Source organism: Theropithecus gelada, chromosome 6 (genome assembly GCF_003255815.1).
Source record: "Theropithecus gelada isolate Dixy chromosome 6, Tgel_1.0, whole genome shotgun sequence".
Taxonomy (NCBI): domain Eukaryota; kingdom Metazoa; phylum Chordata; class Mammalia; order Primates; family Cercopithecidae; genus Theropithecus; species Theropithecus gelada.
This window is the reverse complement of record NC_037673.1, coordinates 148,186,972-148,203,098: the sequence shown is the minus strand read 5'-3', so window position 1 is coordinate 148,203,098 and position 16,127 is coordinate 148,186,972.

Sequence of the window (16,127 nt, the reverse complement as noted above, 5' to 3'; positions counted from 1 at the left end):
TCGCCCAGGCTGGAGTGCAATGATGTGGTCTCGGCTCTCTGCGACCTCCGCCTCCCGAGTTCAAGCGATTCTGCTGCCTCAGCCTCCTGAGTAGCTGGGATTAAGGGAGGAGACTACCCCTCATATCGTCTGATGCCCAATTTCTGCCTCCAAAGAAAGAAGTAAAGACTAAAAGGCAGAAAGAAATCCACAGGCAACCAGCCCGGTGCAGCACCCTGAGCCTGGTAAAGATTGACCACTGACCTAATTGATTTTGTTATCTATAGATTACAGACATTGTATAGGAATACACTGTGAAAATCCCTATCTTGTTTTGTTCCCATTTAATTACCAGTGAATGCAGCCCCCAGTCACGTACCCCCTGCTTGCTTAATCAATCACGACCCTCTCACGTGCACCCCTTAGAGTTGTGAGCCCTTAAAAGGGACAGGAATTGCTCACTCCGAGAGCTTGACTCTTGAGACAGAAGTCTTACTGATGCCCCTGGCCGAATAAACCCTTTCCTTCTTTAACTCGGTGTCTGAGGAGTTTTGTCTGCCGCTAGTCCTGTTACATTTCTCGGTTCCCTGACCGGGAAGCGAGGTGAATGGTGGATGGTCAAGGCAGCTCCTTAGGCGGCTTAAGCCTGCCCTGTGGAACATCCCTGCGGGGGTACTCCAACCAGCCAAAGAGCTGAGAGCGCTCCCGGGTAGGCATTTGCCCTGGTGGTACGCTTCGCCAGAGCAGTGTGTGGCAGGCTCCCGTGGAGGATCAAAACAGTGGCTGAACACCAGAAAGGAACAGGCACTTGGAGTCTGGACATCTAAAATTTGGTAAGACTAGTCTTTAAAACTTGCCCACTCCCTTTGAGTGGAAGCGTGGCCTGATCACCCATGGCGTGCCTTTATTGGCACTTTGGTTTTGATTTTGATTTGGTTTGAGTTGCTTGACAGGACCGGTCTTGGGAACTTGTCCACTCCATTTGAGGGGAAGTGTGGGCTAATCACCGACGGTGTGCCTGTACCGGCACTTTGGTTTTTGTTTTTGACTTGATACTTTGGTGTTGGTTTTGACCTGGCTTGGATTCCTGGATACTCTGATTTTGGTTTTTATTTTGGTTTGGTGTAAACTACAAAAGTGTGTGTGTGCCCTTTTTACCTGTTCTTTTGTGGTGTGCGTGTGGTGTTAGCGTGGTGTTTTGTCTAGAGGAAACATGGGTAAGGCACAAAGTAAGCCCACTCCACTAGGAACTATGTTGAAAATTTTCAAAAAAAAAGGATTTAAGGGAGACTATAGAGTACTATGACACCAGGAACACTTAAAACTTTGTGTAAGATAGACTGGCCAGCATTAGAGGTAGGTTTGCCATTAGAAGGAAGCCTGGACAGGTCCCATGTTTCAAAGGTATAGCACAAGGTAACATGTAAGCCAGGGAACCCAGACCAGTTCTTGTACATAGACACTTGGTTACAGCTGGTTTTAGACCCCTGCCCCCAACGCACAGTGGTTGAGACAACAGCAGCGTAAGCGGCTGGCAGAGGCAAGGAACGACCAGCAGAGAGAGAGAAAGGAAAGAGAGGGAAAGAGGCAAAGACAGAGAGAGGAAGAGACAGACAAAGAGGGGGTCAAGGAGAGAGAGAGAGGGAGAGAGAAAGAGGCAAAGAGAGAGAGGAAGAGACAGAGGCAAAAGGAAAGTCAAAGAGAGAAAGGAGGAGAGAAATAAGTAGTTAAGAAAAAAGAAAAAAAAAGTACCCTATTCCTTTAAAAGCCATCATACCAATTCTAATTTGGACAAAACAAGGTCTTATGAATAGCAAAGGATAATTAAAATCCCAAACTTACAACGTTTTCAACAAAAGTAAAGTTTGCTAAAAGTTAACAGTGTAACATGTATTATAGTAACTTATATTCTTGCGGCCTTAGACAGTCTAGTCCACAGACATAAAAAAAGGTTCACTTTGGAAAAGAATGGTTATCATCTTCGGAAAAAAAAGGGGAAAAAAGGGGGGGGCGGAATTTATATAAAAGGAGTGTTTTATGGTAAATTCTTGTCCTGAAATAAATTAACTGGTTATTTAAAGAAATAAATGTTTGTAATAAGTCAGAAAGTTAAGGCATGTTGAAAAATTGCCTGTAAAAGTCATGAAGGAGAAAAAAAAGTTATTTTAAAAAGTGTGTTAAAAAAGAATTTATGCAAAAAATGTTTTATAATTTAAAAGTAACTAGGCCTCCTGAATGTAAAACTATTGGGGAAAAAAACAGTTTATGTGCAAGGTGTATAAGAAAAGCAAAATATACCTTTGGTAAAAGGATTATAAGGAGGCATAAGACTGTACATTTTTACCTACATTAAAAAGTTAAAAAAAAATTTTTTTTGTTTTGAAGGTTTAAGCAAGTTTGAAAACGTTAATTGTAAAGAACATTCTGTGTGTAAGCATATTAGCTAAAGTTAAAGAAGTATCATCCAGTTTTTCTGTGAACTGGACATTAAAGTAAAAGCATAACAGGTTTTTCTTAAAGCACCAACCTGTTCTTTAGGAAAAATTATAAAAGATTAAAAAGAGTCTATAAAATCTTACCTTATGGTCAAACATTAAAAATTAAATAAATATATCTACAAGGTTTTATTAAAATTAGGTTTAACATTAATGGCACACTAATATAAAGATAACCTTTAGCTTATCTGGTGTAAAAATCATACAAGAAGCGTTGTTAAATGGAAAATGGTATTTGGCTTTCTTTGGTTTAAAAACTAATAAAAATAGGTGCTAAAGGAAATTTCTCAGTAAAAAGGCACTAAGGACTATAAAGTCCACTCCCAAGGTCGACTCCCATTTAAAACAAAAGGTCAATTTCTCAAAAATTATATACTCGGTTTATCTTCCACTTTCCTTTCTTGCAAAAAAAAACCCAAAAAAACAAAAAACTAAAAGTCTTTTAGCACATGTACCACCCCTAGAATTTCCAGTAAACCAGCACCAGCCTGAAGATCACATTCTCATCAAAAGGTGGAAAGAAGAAAAACTCGAGCCAGCCTGGGAAGGACCCTACCTTGTGCTGCTAACCACCAAGACTGCTGTTCGTACAGCAAAAAAAGGATGGACTCATCACACCCGAGTCAAGAAAGCGCCTACCCCTCCAGAGTTGTGGGCCATAGTCCCAGGGGAAAACCCTACCAAACTAAAGCTAAGAAAAATTTAATTATTTTAGTGTATTCTATTACTCTTTCTTCTTTCCTCATTCTATTGCTGACCGTCTAGTTATTAATATAACCAAGTCAATTTCGCCACGAACTATTGCATTTAATGCTTGCCTTGTTATACCCTGCGAGGACTTGCCAAGTCAAAGACAGCTTTCTACTTCAGAAAAGTACTTCTGTCCCTCCTGACTCTCCTCAGACTAGGCATTAGTAAACTAGGACCATTTAATCTCAGGAGATTTCGATAAAGACCCCAGTGCCAACCATGAGTGTTGCCCCCCGATGTACAGCTTTCATGCCATAGTTGGTCCAACATTCTGTGGACCACTAAAGAGCAAGGATGGACTGCCCCGACTGGTTTTTGTAATTTCCCTAAAACCATACATTCATTTTACTAGAGGATCATAGAAGTTAAAGACTTAAACTTTAGCAATTAAGACAGGATACCAAGATGCAAATGCCTGGTTAAAATGGATCAAATATTCCATCTGCATGTTAAACAAAAGCAATTGTTATGCTTGTGCACATGGCAGGCCAGAGGCCCAGATTGTCCCCTTTCCACTAAGGTGGTCCTCCAGTCGACCAGGTGTGGGCTGCATGGTAGCTCTTTTCCAGGATTCTACAGCCTGGGGTAATAAGTCATGCCAAGCTCTCTCTCTGCTATATCTCAAAGTCTGGCACACGGCGTTTCAGCCCCTGAGGGCCATCCAGCTTCCGTCTCCCAATATTAAGTTCACTTCGTGTCTCTCACGACAGGGAGGAAACTCAGCATTCCTTGGAGACCTGAAAGGATGCAGTGAGCTTAAGAATTTTCAAGAGCGGGGCCGGGCGCGGTGGCTCAAGCCTGTAATCCCAGCACTTTGAGAGGCCGAGACGGGTGGATCACGAGGTCAGGAGATCGAGACCATCCTGGCTAACACGGTGAAACCCCGTCTCTACTAAAAAATACAAAAAAAAACTAGCCGGGCGAGGTGGTGGGCGCCTGTAGTTCCCACTACTCGGGAGGCTGAGGCCGGAGAATGGCGTGAACCCGGGAGGCAGAGCTTGCAGTGAGCTGAGATCTGGCCACTGCACTCCAGCCTGGGCGACAGAGCCAGACTCCGTCTCAAAAAAAAAAAAAAAAAAAAGAATTTTCAAGAGCTTATCAATCAGTCAGCCCTTGTTCATCCCTGAGCAGATGTGTGGTGGTATTGTGGTGGACCTTTACTGGGCACTCTGCTGAATAACTGTAGTGGCACTTGTGCTTTAGTCCAATTGGCTATCCCTTTCACCCTGGCATTTCATCAACCAGAAGAAAAAAATAATAATAAGACATCATAAAGCGAGGGAAGCCCCTTATGGGTCTTTCGACTCTCATGTCATTTAGATGCAACTGGAGTCCCACGAGGAATACCAGATCAATTTAAAGCTTGAAATCAAATAGCTGCAGGATTTGAGTCAATATTTTAGTAGGTGACAGTTAATAAAAATGTAGATTAGATAAACTACATCTATTTACAACCAACAGCAATGAGCTTTTCATGAGTTAAAAGAAAAACTCATGTCGGCCCCAGCCCTGAGACTACCTGAACCGACAAAACTCTTTACACTCTGTGTGTCAGAAAAGGAAAAAATGGCAGTTGGAGTTTTAACCCAGACTGTGGGGTCCTGGCCAAGGCCAGTGGCCTATCTTTCAAAAACAACTAGACAAGGTTTCCAAAGGCTGGCCTAGCAGCAAAGGCCCTGTTAGCACAAGAAGCAGATAAACTAACCCTTAGGCAAAACCTGAATATAAAGACCTCCCTCCCATGCTGTGGTAACTTTAATAAACACCAAAGGACATCATTGGTTAACAAATGCTAGATTAACCAAGTACCAAAGCTTGCTATGTGAAAATTCCCACATAACCACTGAAGTTTGCAACACCCTAAACCCCACCACCTTGCTCCCAGTATCAGAGAGCCCAGTTGAACATAACTGTGTAGAGGGGTTGGGCTCAGTTTATTCTAGCAGGCCCAACCTCCGACACCATCCTTAAACATCAGTAGACCGTGAGCGGTATGTGGACGGGAGCAGCTTCGCCAACCCCTGCAAAGTGACTCTGAAGAAGACGACAAGCCCTGCTTCAGTCACACGCGGAAGCTGACTGGTCCACGCACAGCCAAAGCATGAGGAAACTCATCACAGGTCTCATTTTCCTTAAAATTTGGACTTGTACAGTAAGGACTTCAACTGACCTTCCTCAGACTGAGGGCTGTTCCCTGTGTATACGTCAAGTCACTGAGGGTAGGACAAAAGGTTGCTATGGTCCTATTATTTTACGGTTATAAGTGTACTGGAACTCTAAAAAGAACTTGTTTGTATAATATTATTCTATACAAGGTATGTAACCCAGGAACTGACCAACCTGATGTGTGTTATGACCCATCTGAGCCTCCCATGACCACAGTTTTTAAAATAAGATTAAGAACTGAAGACTGGTAGGGGCTCATAAACGATATGAGTACAGTGTTAGCCAAAACAGGAAAAAAAAAAAAGAGGGGGTGCCCAAACAAGTCACCTGAAAATTTGATGCCTGTGCTGTCATTAATAGTAATAAGTTAGGAATAAGGTGTGGTTCTCTTAATTAGAAAAGAGGCTATATGGCAGAAAATAAGTACATCTGTCATAAATTAGGACTGTGTGGAAATAAATGTAAATACTGGTCTTGTGTCATTTAGGCCACTTGGATTAAAAAAAAAAGATGAAAAGGATCCAGTCCACCTTCAGAAAGGAAAAAAATGACCCTTCCTGTACTAAGGGTCAATGTAACCCCTTAGAGCTAGTAATAACCAATCCCCTTGATCCTCACTGGAAAAAAAGAGGAGCGTGTGACCTTAGGAATTGACGGGGCCAGACAGGGTCCTCCAGTAAATATCTTGGTTCAAGGAGAAGTTTACAAATGCTCTCCTGAGCCAGTGTTTCAGACTTTCTATGATGAACTAAATGTGCCAGTACCAGAAATTCCAGGAAAAACAAGAAATGTGTTTTTGCAATTAGCCAAGCATGTAGCACAGTCTCTCAATGTCACTTCATGTTATGCATGTGGAGGAACTGTAATAAGAGATCAATGGCCATAGGAAGTCCGAGAATTACTACCTACAGACCCAGTTCCTGATGAATTCCCAGCTCAAAAGAATCACCCTGATAATTTCTGGGTCCTAAAATCCTCAATTATAGGACAATATTGCATAGCTAGAGAAGAAAAAGAATTAACTCACCCTGTAGGATGACTTAGTTGTCCAAGACAGAAACCGTATAATGGTACCACAAAAAGAGTCACTTGGTGGAGTTAAAAATCACACAGAGAGAAGTCAATTTAGTAAATTCCCAAAGTTGCAAACCGTGTGGACCCACCCGGAGTCCCATCGGGACTGGATAGTCCCCACTGGATTATACTGGGTCTGTGGGCATAGAGCTCATGCCAAATTACCTGACCAGTGGGCAGGTAGTTGTGTTATTGGCACTATTAAACCATCTTTCTTCCTATTGCCCATAAAAACAGGCAAACTCCTGGGCTTCCCTGTCTAGCTTCCCACAAAAAGAGAAGCATAGCTATAAGAAATTGAAATAAATAAATAAATAAATGGCCCCCTGAGAGAATCATACAATATTATAGGCCTGCTACTTAGGCACAAGATGGCTCGTGGGGATACTGGACCCCCATTTACATGATTAACTGAATCATACGGTTACAAGCTATCTTAAAAATAATCACTAATAAAACTGGCAGAACCTTGACTATTCTGGTCCAGCAAGAAACTCAGATGAGAAATGCTATCTATCAAAATAGATTAGCTCTCGACTACTTGCTAGCAGCTGAAGGAGAGATCTGTAGGAAATTTAACCTTACTAATTGCTGCCTACACATAGATAATCAAGGGCAAGTAGTTGAAAACATAGTTAGAGATATGACAAAACTGGCACATGTGCCCATGCAAGTGTGGCATAGATTTGATCCTGAGGCCATGTTTAGAAAATGACTCCCAGCGCTAGGAGGATTTAAAACCCTTATAATAAGAGTTATAATAGTAATAGGAACCTACTTACTGCTCCCTTGTTTGCTACCTGTACTTCTTCGAATGATAAAAAGCTTCATCACTACCTTAGTTCACTATAATGCACAAGTGTGCTATATGAATCACTATCAATCTGTCTTGCAAGAAGACATGGGTAGTGAAAATGAAAGTGAGAACTCCCACTAATAAAATGAATGAGAGTCTCAAAAGGGAGGATTAAGGGAGGAGACTACCCCTCATATCATCTTATGCCCAATTTCTGCCTCCAAAGAAAGAAGAATTAAAAACCAAAAGGCAGAAATGAAATCCACAGGCAGACAGCCAGGCACTGCACCCTGGGCCTGGTAGTTAAAGATCGACCCCCTGACCTAATTGGTTCTGTTATCTATAGATTACAGACATTGTATAGGAATACACTGTGAAAATCCCTATCTTGTTTTGTTCCCATCTAATTACTGGTGCATGCAGCCCCTAGTCACATACCCCCTGCTTGCTCAATCACAACCCTCTCATGTGCACCCCCTTAGAGTTGTGAGCCCTTAAAAGGGACAGGAATTGCTCACTCGGGAAGCTCGGCTCTTGAGACAGAAGTCTTGCCAATGCCCCCAGCCAAATAAACCCCTTCTTTAACTTGGTGTCTGAGGAGTTTTGTCTGCTGCTCTTCTTGCTACAGGATTACAGGCACGTGCCACCAGGCCCGGCTAATTTTTTTGTATTTTTAGTAGAGACGGGGTTTCACTATGTTGGCCAGGCTGGTCTTGAACTCCTGATCTCAGGTGATCCGCCTGCCTCGACCTTGCAAAGTGCTGAGATTAACAGGTGTGAGCCACCGCGCCCAGCAGCAATTTAAAGATCTAATAAAATTGTGTATATCCCCCAAAACAATAATGTCACTTCTTGGTTGATAGCCATGTTTGGTTACAAAGGCATGTGCCAAGATTTTCACTGCAGGTTTGTCAGCATTGCTGGAATATTTAAAACCCGAACGCTTAATGTTCATCAACTGATAAGATGCTTAACAGTGATATACACGTAATACAGAATGTTATGCAGCATGCCGGATGTGGTGGCTCACGCCTGTAATCCCAGCATTTTGGGAGGCCGAGGTGGGTGGAGGTCAGGAGTTTGCGCGACCAGCCTGAGCAACATGCGAAACCCCATCTCTACAAAAAAAATTCAAAAACTAGCCAGACGTGGTGGTACACACCTGTGATCCCAGCACTTTGGGAAGCTGAGGTGGGAAAATCACTTGAGCTCAGAAGGCAGAGGTTGCAGCGAGTGGAGATCTGCACTCCAGCTTGGGCACCAAAGTAAGACTGTCTCAAAAAAAGGAAAACGAAAAGAATTTCTTCTTAAAAAAAAATACTCTGCAAACGAAGAGTTACTAATAGTCATTGCAGAATTGTTTGTAGTAGAAAGAGGCAGAAAACAACCGAAATATCTGGCTGTATGATACTGGCTACAGTACTACAAAACAGTATACTTACAGTAGACTGTCATGCAGCCATACAGAAAATGGGGTAGATCTACTTGTATAATTACAGAGCAGTCATCAAGAGATATCAGTAAATGAAGGAAGCAAAGTGCAGAATAATGGGAAAAGTATGCTTGGGTTGGTATAATAAAGGAAGAGGGATAGCATGGGGTGATTATGTCCATTAAGACATACGTATTGCTTTAGTTATCTGCACTACACATTTGTTCCCATATGTTTTTGCTGTTATACATGCACAGGTTATGTCTGGAAGGAGTCACAAGAAAATGTTAATGAATATTAATGATTGCTAAGGGAGACGAACTTTGTCTAGGGCAGCAGAGAGTCTTAGTTTTCTCTGTGTACCCTATAGTACTGTGTGATTTGTTTTTTTTTTTTTTTTTTGAGACAGGGTCTCACTCCATCACGCAGCAGGAGTTCAGTGGCACAATCATAGCTCACTGTGACCCCGAACTGCTGGGCTCAAGCAATTCTCTCGCTTCAGCCTCCCCAGTAGCTACAGGTATGCATCATTGTACATAGCTAATTTTTTTTGTAGAGACAGGGTCTCAGTTTGTTGCCCAGGTTGATGTCAAACTCCTGGCCTCAAGTAGTGCTCCTGCCTCAGCCTCCCAAAGTGCTGGGATTACAGGTGTGAGCCACCATGCCTGGCTGTGTGATTTAAAAAAAAAAAAAAAATGCCTGTATTATTATTTTAATTAGTGTTAGGTGTAGATTTTAATAGTGATATGAGGAACTATAATACAGAAATTTTGATCTTTAAAACAAAAGGGATGTAATACATTAGCCGTTGTAGGTAGGTATATGAGAGGGGTGTTTTTGGCAGGGAGGTTCTTGTTTTTGAGACAAGGTCTCGCTCTGTCACCCAGGCTGAAGTGCACTAGCAAGATCACAGCTTACTTCAGTCTCAACCTCCTGGGTGCAAGTGATCCTCCTACCTCAGCTTCCCAAGTAGCCAGGACCACAGGTATGTATCACCAAGCCCAGCTAATTTTTTTAAATTTTTGTAGAGATAAGGTATCACTGTGTTGCCCAGACTGGTCTTAAACTCCTGGGCTCAAGCAATCCTCCCACCTCAGCCTCCCAAAGTGCTGGGATTACAGGCGTGAGCCACTTCACCCAGCCTTACAAGAGGTTTTGAAAATGAGGCATCCACGTTTTAATTCACCTCCCCAAAAACTGCTAACCTCTTTGCCTTTTGCTCCTTACCATGCAAAGATCATACAAAGATCCAGGCCAGGTGTGTTGGCTCATGCCTGTAATCCCATCACTTTGGGAGGCTGATGCGGATGGATCACTTGAGGCCAGGAGTTCGAGACCAGCCTGCCCAACATGGTGAAACCCCACCTCTACTAAAAATACAAAAATTAGCCAGGTGCCTGTAATCACAGCTATTCGGGAGGCTGAGGCAGGAGAATCGCTGAAACCCGGGAGGCAGAGGTTGCAGTGAGCCAAGATCATGCCACTGCACTCCAGCCTGGGTGACAGAGCAAGACTCCGGATCAAAAAAATAAAAAAAAAAAAAGATCATACAGAGATCCAAAGAGGCCCTTTACTGGCTTAGAAAGACATGCCTAATTGCATTCCTCCCTTCTTTGACATTCTATCTTGAAAAGTATCTCACCTCCTCAGACTCTGTGGAGCACTGACCATGCGCCAGGTAACTTGCTAATATTCTTTCCAAGAACGATCTCATTTAATATTCACAACATCCCTATTTCCTGTTTCTCAACTACGAAAACAGGCTCAGAGAGGTAAACAACTTGCCCTTGGTCACATAGCTAGGGCTAGAAGCTAGGACTCTGACTTCAAGTCCATATTCTTTTACCCACTGTCGATACTGCCCAGAGAAGGAAGATACAGTTATGAATACAGAAAACAGGCATAGTCTTCTCAGAAACCCCTGAAAGGCTGGGGCTTTTTCTTCAATATCTCAGGCATGACACCAGATAATGCTGCATAGACAAATTTCCAAGTGATTTGAGAGTTCTGGAGTCCATGGCAAATCCTGATCATCTCAGCCAGAGCTCTTTGCAAAAGGTTCTTTGCTGCACACTCTGGTACCACATACTAGAAGTCCTCACCTCCTCTGGCTTAGAAGAGGAATAACTAACATAGCATATATATCAAGCACCTATTATGTGACAGTCACAGTGCTAGTTACAGTTTTTCAAGACATCCTTACAAAAACTCTATGAAGTATCAACTCTTTTACAGATGTAGAAACTATGACTCGGAAAGGCTAAATGACTGGCCCATAGCTGGAAAGGGGCAGAGCTCAGAATCAGACTCAGGTTTATATCACTTGAAATTCAAAGCCCAATAAGGAAAAAAGAAACAAGAATAAAATATACATAAGACCTAATCGAAGGCCAGGCCCAGTGGCTCAGGCCTGTAATCCCAGCATTTTGGGAGGCTGAGTTGGGCAGATCACTTGAGGCCAAGAGTTCGACAACAGCCTGTCCAACATGGTAAAACCCCGTCCCTACTAAAAATACAAAAAATAGCCGGATGCAGTGATGCATGCCTGTAATCCCAGCTACTCAGGAGGCTGAGGCAGGAGAATCGCTTGAACCCAAGGGGTGAAAGTTACAGTGAGCTGAGATTGTGCCACTGCACTCCAGCCTGGGTGACAGAGTGAATAAGACTCTGTCTTTAAAAAATACCACACAAACAAAAACAAAAACAAAAAAACTCATCTCATCTTCAAACGGCTCATTTCAACAGATAGGGATACCCCTGAGCTGAATATTTTGAGTGTTGTCTTATTGCTCACCACAGCACGATGAGCTACATCTAATTATTATCTTTATTTTACAAGAGAAGAGACAGGGTCAGAGAGATTAAATGCCTGAAACAGCGAGGAACTGAACACAGGTTTGTCTGGGTTGTCTCATTAAACACATCTTTAGAAACCTGAAGCCCCAGGGGTACAGAGAACAAAGGAGGAAGAGGACAGCATGGCAAATGTTCCCTGACCATTGGCTACTATTTTGGGAGTCCATAAAGAGTGCTGGGGACTATGATGGCTTCTATAATGATCACTGTCCCCTCACATGGCAGAAGGGCAAAAAGGGCTTACAGTACTCCGTTCAACATCTTTTATAAATTCTCTAATCCCATCCATGAGGGTTCTTCCCCCATTACTTAATCACTTCCAAAAGGCCCCACTTCTTAATACTATCACATGGGCAGTTAGGTTTCAACATATGAATTTTGGCGGGACACTTTCAGATCAGTGCCATTCTATACGGTGACTCTCTCTCAAACCAGGTCCTTGAGCAAAAGCAGTTTGCACAGAGCCACTCCTCCAACTTCAACCCACTCAGCCAGTTATGGGCGTATCACATGAGAAATAAATCTTTGTTGTTTTAAGCCATTGAGGTTTTGGGATTGTTTGTTACTACACTATTACTTGGCCTATCCTGCCAGTTATAGACATGTTTCCAGATCTTTCAGTTTTTCAGGAGATATTAAAAATCTAGGTTATGTGACTCAGTGTTCTTTTTTTAAAAACATTTACTAATAGTACAAAAACTTTTTGGTCTCACTTAAAAAATACAATGTAAATATTCTGAGGACTTTAGTTGAATAGGTTTCACCCTTTTTATTAATATCATTATTATTGAGATGGAGTCTCCCTCTGTTGCCCAGGCTTGAATGCAGTGGTGCGATCTCAGCTCACTGCAACCTCCACCTCCAGGGTTTAAGTGATTCTCCTGCCTCAGCCTCCCAAGTAGCTGGGATTACAGGTGCCCACCACAACTCCCAGCTAATTTTTGTACTTTTACTAGAGACGGGGTTTTGCCATGTTGGCCAGGCTGGTCTTGAACTCCTGACCTCAAGTGATCTGCCTGCCTCTGCCTCTCAAAGTCCTGGGATTACAGGTGTGAGCCACCCACCGCACCTGGCCATCACCCTTTTTAAAAACTTCTTTAGGCCAGGTGCAGTGGCTCACGCCTGTAATCCCAACACTTAAGGAAGGCCAAGGCAGGAGGATTGCTTATGAGACCAACCTGGTCAACATGCCAAGACCCCCATCTCTACAAAAATACAAAAAAAAAAAAAAATTAGCTGGGTGTGGTGGCATGCACCTGTGGTCCCAGCTACTCAGGAGGCTGAGGTCGGGGGATCGCTTGAGCCCAGGAGGTCACAGCTGCAGTGTGCCATGTTCACGCTACCACACTCCAGCCTAGGTGACAGAGCAAGACCCTGTCTCAAAAAATAAAGATTAAAAACTAGAATTTTTATTTTTAAAAATGCTTTTCCTAGGCTTGTAATAAGAAAGCAACTAATTTTACATGTCAGTCTAGAAGTAAATTTATTTTTATATTGAGACAGGGTCTTGCTCTGTTGCATAGACTAGAGTATAGTGGCATGATCACAGCTCAGTGCAGCCTTGACCTCCTGGGCTCAAGTGATCCTCCCACCTCAGCCTCCCAAGTAGCTGGGACTACAGGCACACAACACCATGTCCAGCTAAATTTTAAATTTTTCGTGGAGATGGAGTCTCACCATGCTGCCGGGCTGCTCTTGAACCCCTGGACTCAAGCAATTCTCCTGCCTGGGACTCTCAAAGTGTTGGGATTACAAGCGTGAGCCACCATGCCCTATTTTTTTTTTTTTTTTTTTTTTTTTGAGACGGAGCCTCGCTCTGTCGCCCAGGCTGGAGTGCAGTGGCCGGATCTCAGCTCACTGCAAGCTCCGCCTCCCGGGTTTACGCCATTCTCCCGCCTCAGCCTCCTGAGTAGCTGGGACTACAAGCGCCCGCCACCTCGCCTGGCTAGTTTTTTGGGTTTTTTTAGTAGAGATGGGGTTTCATCGTGTTAGCCAGGATGGTCTTGATCTCCTGACCTTGTGATCCGCCCGTCTCGGCCTCCCAAAGTGCTGGGATTACAGGCTTGAGCCACCGCGCCCGGCCCCTATTTTTTAATTGTGGTAAAACATACAGAACATAAAATTCCTCTATAATTCAGTGGCATTAAGTATATTCACAATGTTGTACAAGCATACTCAGGGTTCTTAACTGTTGTCAACTAATCAAAAAATACTTTGAATACTTTAGGAACTGAATGAAATGTGTCTGTAGACCCAGTTCTGCCAGCATGCGGCTCTGCAGGACACCATGCTGCCTCTCCCAAGCCTGCAGTCCATGCTCCCTCAGCTTCCACTTCATAGCCCTTCTCTTCTCATGCATGACTTGGCTGCTCTGAGGGCCCTTTCAGCTCAGAATCTTTGGTCCTAGATAAAGGGGTTCCTTGATGGATAAAGCAGTGAGGCAAATAGTGTATATCTGTGTTATCATACAACAAACACACACTTGGTTTCCTGCGGTGGGGATAGCAGGGAGCAGACAAGCAGCTACAAAACCTTTCTTTGCAAAGAATTAAACTCCCCAGCATCTGTCAAAGAAAGAGTCATCCCAGGAGGCTGGGTCTAGAGGTAGATGATACCAGGAGGAACCCACCATCTATACATGCCTACAGTGCATACATTCCTATCCTCACAACAACACTGTCAGCCAGAAAGGGCAGGGATTCTATACGCCCATTTCCCAGGCTCACTGGCTTAGAGATGGCTCATTGCCTATAATCCCAGCACTTTGGGAGGCCAAGGTGGGCGGATCACAAGGTCTGGCCAACAAGGTCAGGCTGGTTTGAGACCAGCCTGGCCAACATGGTGAAACCTTGTCTCTACTAAAAATACAAAAATTAGCTGGGCAGGGTGGTGCACGCCTATCATCCCAGCTACTTGGGAGGCTGAAGCAGGAGAATTGCTTGAACCCAGGAGGCAGACGTTTCAGTGAGCAAAGATCGTGTCACTGCACTCCAGCCTGGGCGACAGAGCAAGACTCCATCTCGAAGAGGAAAAAAAAAAAAAGGAAAGAAAGAAAAGGATTGATATGTACTATTAAGGAATAATCTTTTTTTTTCTTTTTCTTTTCTTTTTTTAAAATACAGGGTCACATTCTGTCACCCAGGCTGGAGTGCAGTGGTGTAATTATAGCTCACTGCAGCCTTGACTTCCTAAGCTCAAGTGATGCTCCCACCTCAGTCTCCTGAGTAACTGGGACCACAGGCATATGCCACCACACCTGGCTAATTTTTGTGTTTTTTGTAGAGCTGGGGTTTCACCATGTTGCTAGTCTGGTCTTAAACTCCTGGGGTTAAGTGATCCTCCCACCTGGGCCTCTTAAAGCAATGGGATTAGAAGTATGAGCCAGTGACCTGGCCCAGGAATAACCTCTAAGATATTTTATAAAGTGAGAAAAGCAGGGTGCAAAACTGCATATAGTATGCCTTTTGTTTAAGAAGGAGAGGTCAGGGTAGGAGGGAGACCTACTTTTCACTGTATGCTACTTTGTGTTATTTGAAAATTAAACAGTGGGTACATTGGGATTCCACCTGCAAATCCTACTTATCCAAGATAACTTCTAGTAACATTGGCTGTAGTTGATTTCAGGCTTATTTTTATGTAAATACACGGAATGTATGTATATATTTATGCAGGAACTACAGTCTGGCATATTTTCTTCTCTTTAATAGGCCTTTATTTGCGATCTTTAACAGATCTTCATAAAGCTGTCTTCTCTTTAAATTGCTGTCTCTAGGCTTAGCCATACCCCCAACTCCTACCCCTAATTCTCTAAAACATGCCATGGGTGGCTCGCCCTGTGCACTGTTGCCTTTGGGAAGGATTTCGTTCCCTCATGGCCACCCTCCACCTTCCCTTATGGCAATCTAGCTATCCCTAGCCCCAGTGCAAAGTTGCACCCAGGACTACCAAGATACTAAGCCTTGCCTCTACAGGACCTAATGTGCCAGCACCCTCCTTCCCTCTCCTCCTCGCCCCCTTCCCTTCCATCTTTAGGGAATTCCTGGCAGGTTGGGTAGGGGATGAATGGTTAAGGGGTATTTTGTGAGCAGGGGAAGACCCAGTGCCAGGGAGGCCAACCGAGGGCCTCAAATAATTAGAGAATACTTATATATTTTGGTGCCTACCATGTGCCAAGCAATGTGCTTAGAAGTCTGCATACATTACATGTATTCCAACAATACCACAAAGTAGGTTTCCTGGAGGGAACTATGTGTCCTTGTTTGCCTGAAACAGTCATGGTGTTTGCCTGTTGTCCTGGCAAAATTATTAATAGCATCTCCTTTCTCTAGCAAAAGGTTTAGATAAAAAATTGTATAGTCACCTTAACTGTCCCCATCTTATACGTGAGGATATTGAGGCTTAGAGAGGTAAGTTCATCTGCCCAGGGTCACACGGCTGGTAAATAATAGAGCTGAGATTAAAACTCTAGTCAGTATGGCTCTGTTAGGGACTGAACTCTGACATGGACATGAATGGTGTTCCCCAAAATTCCTATGTTGATACCCTAACCCCCAATGCGACTGCATTTAGAGACAGAGCC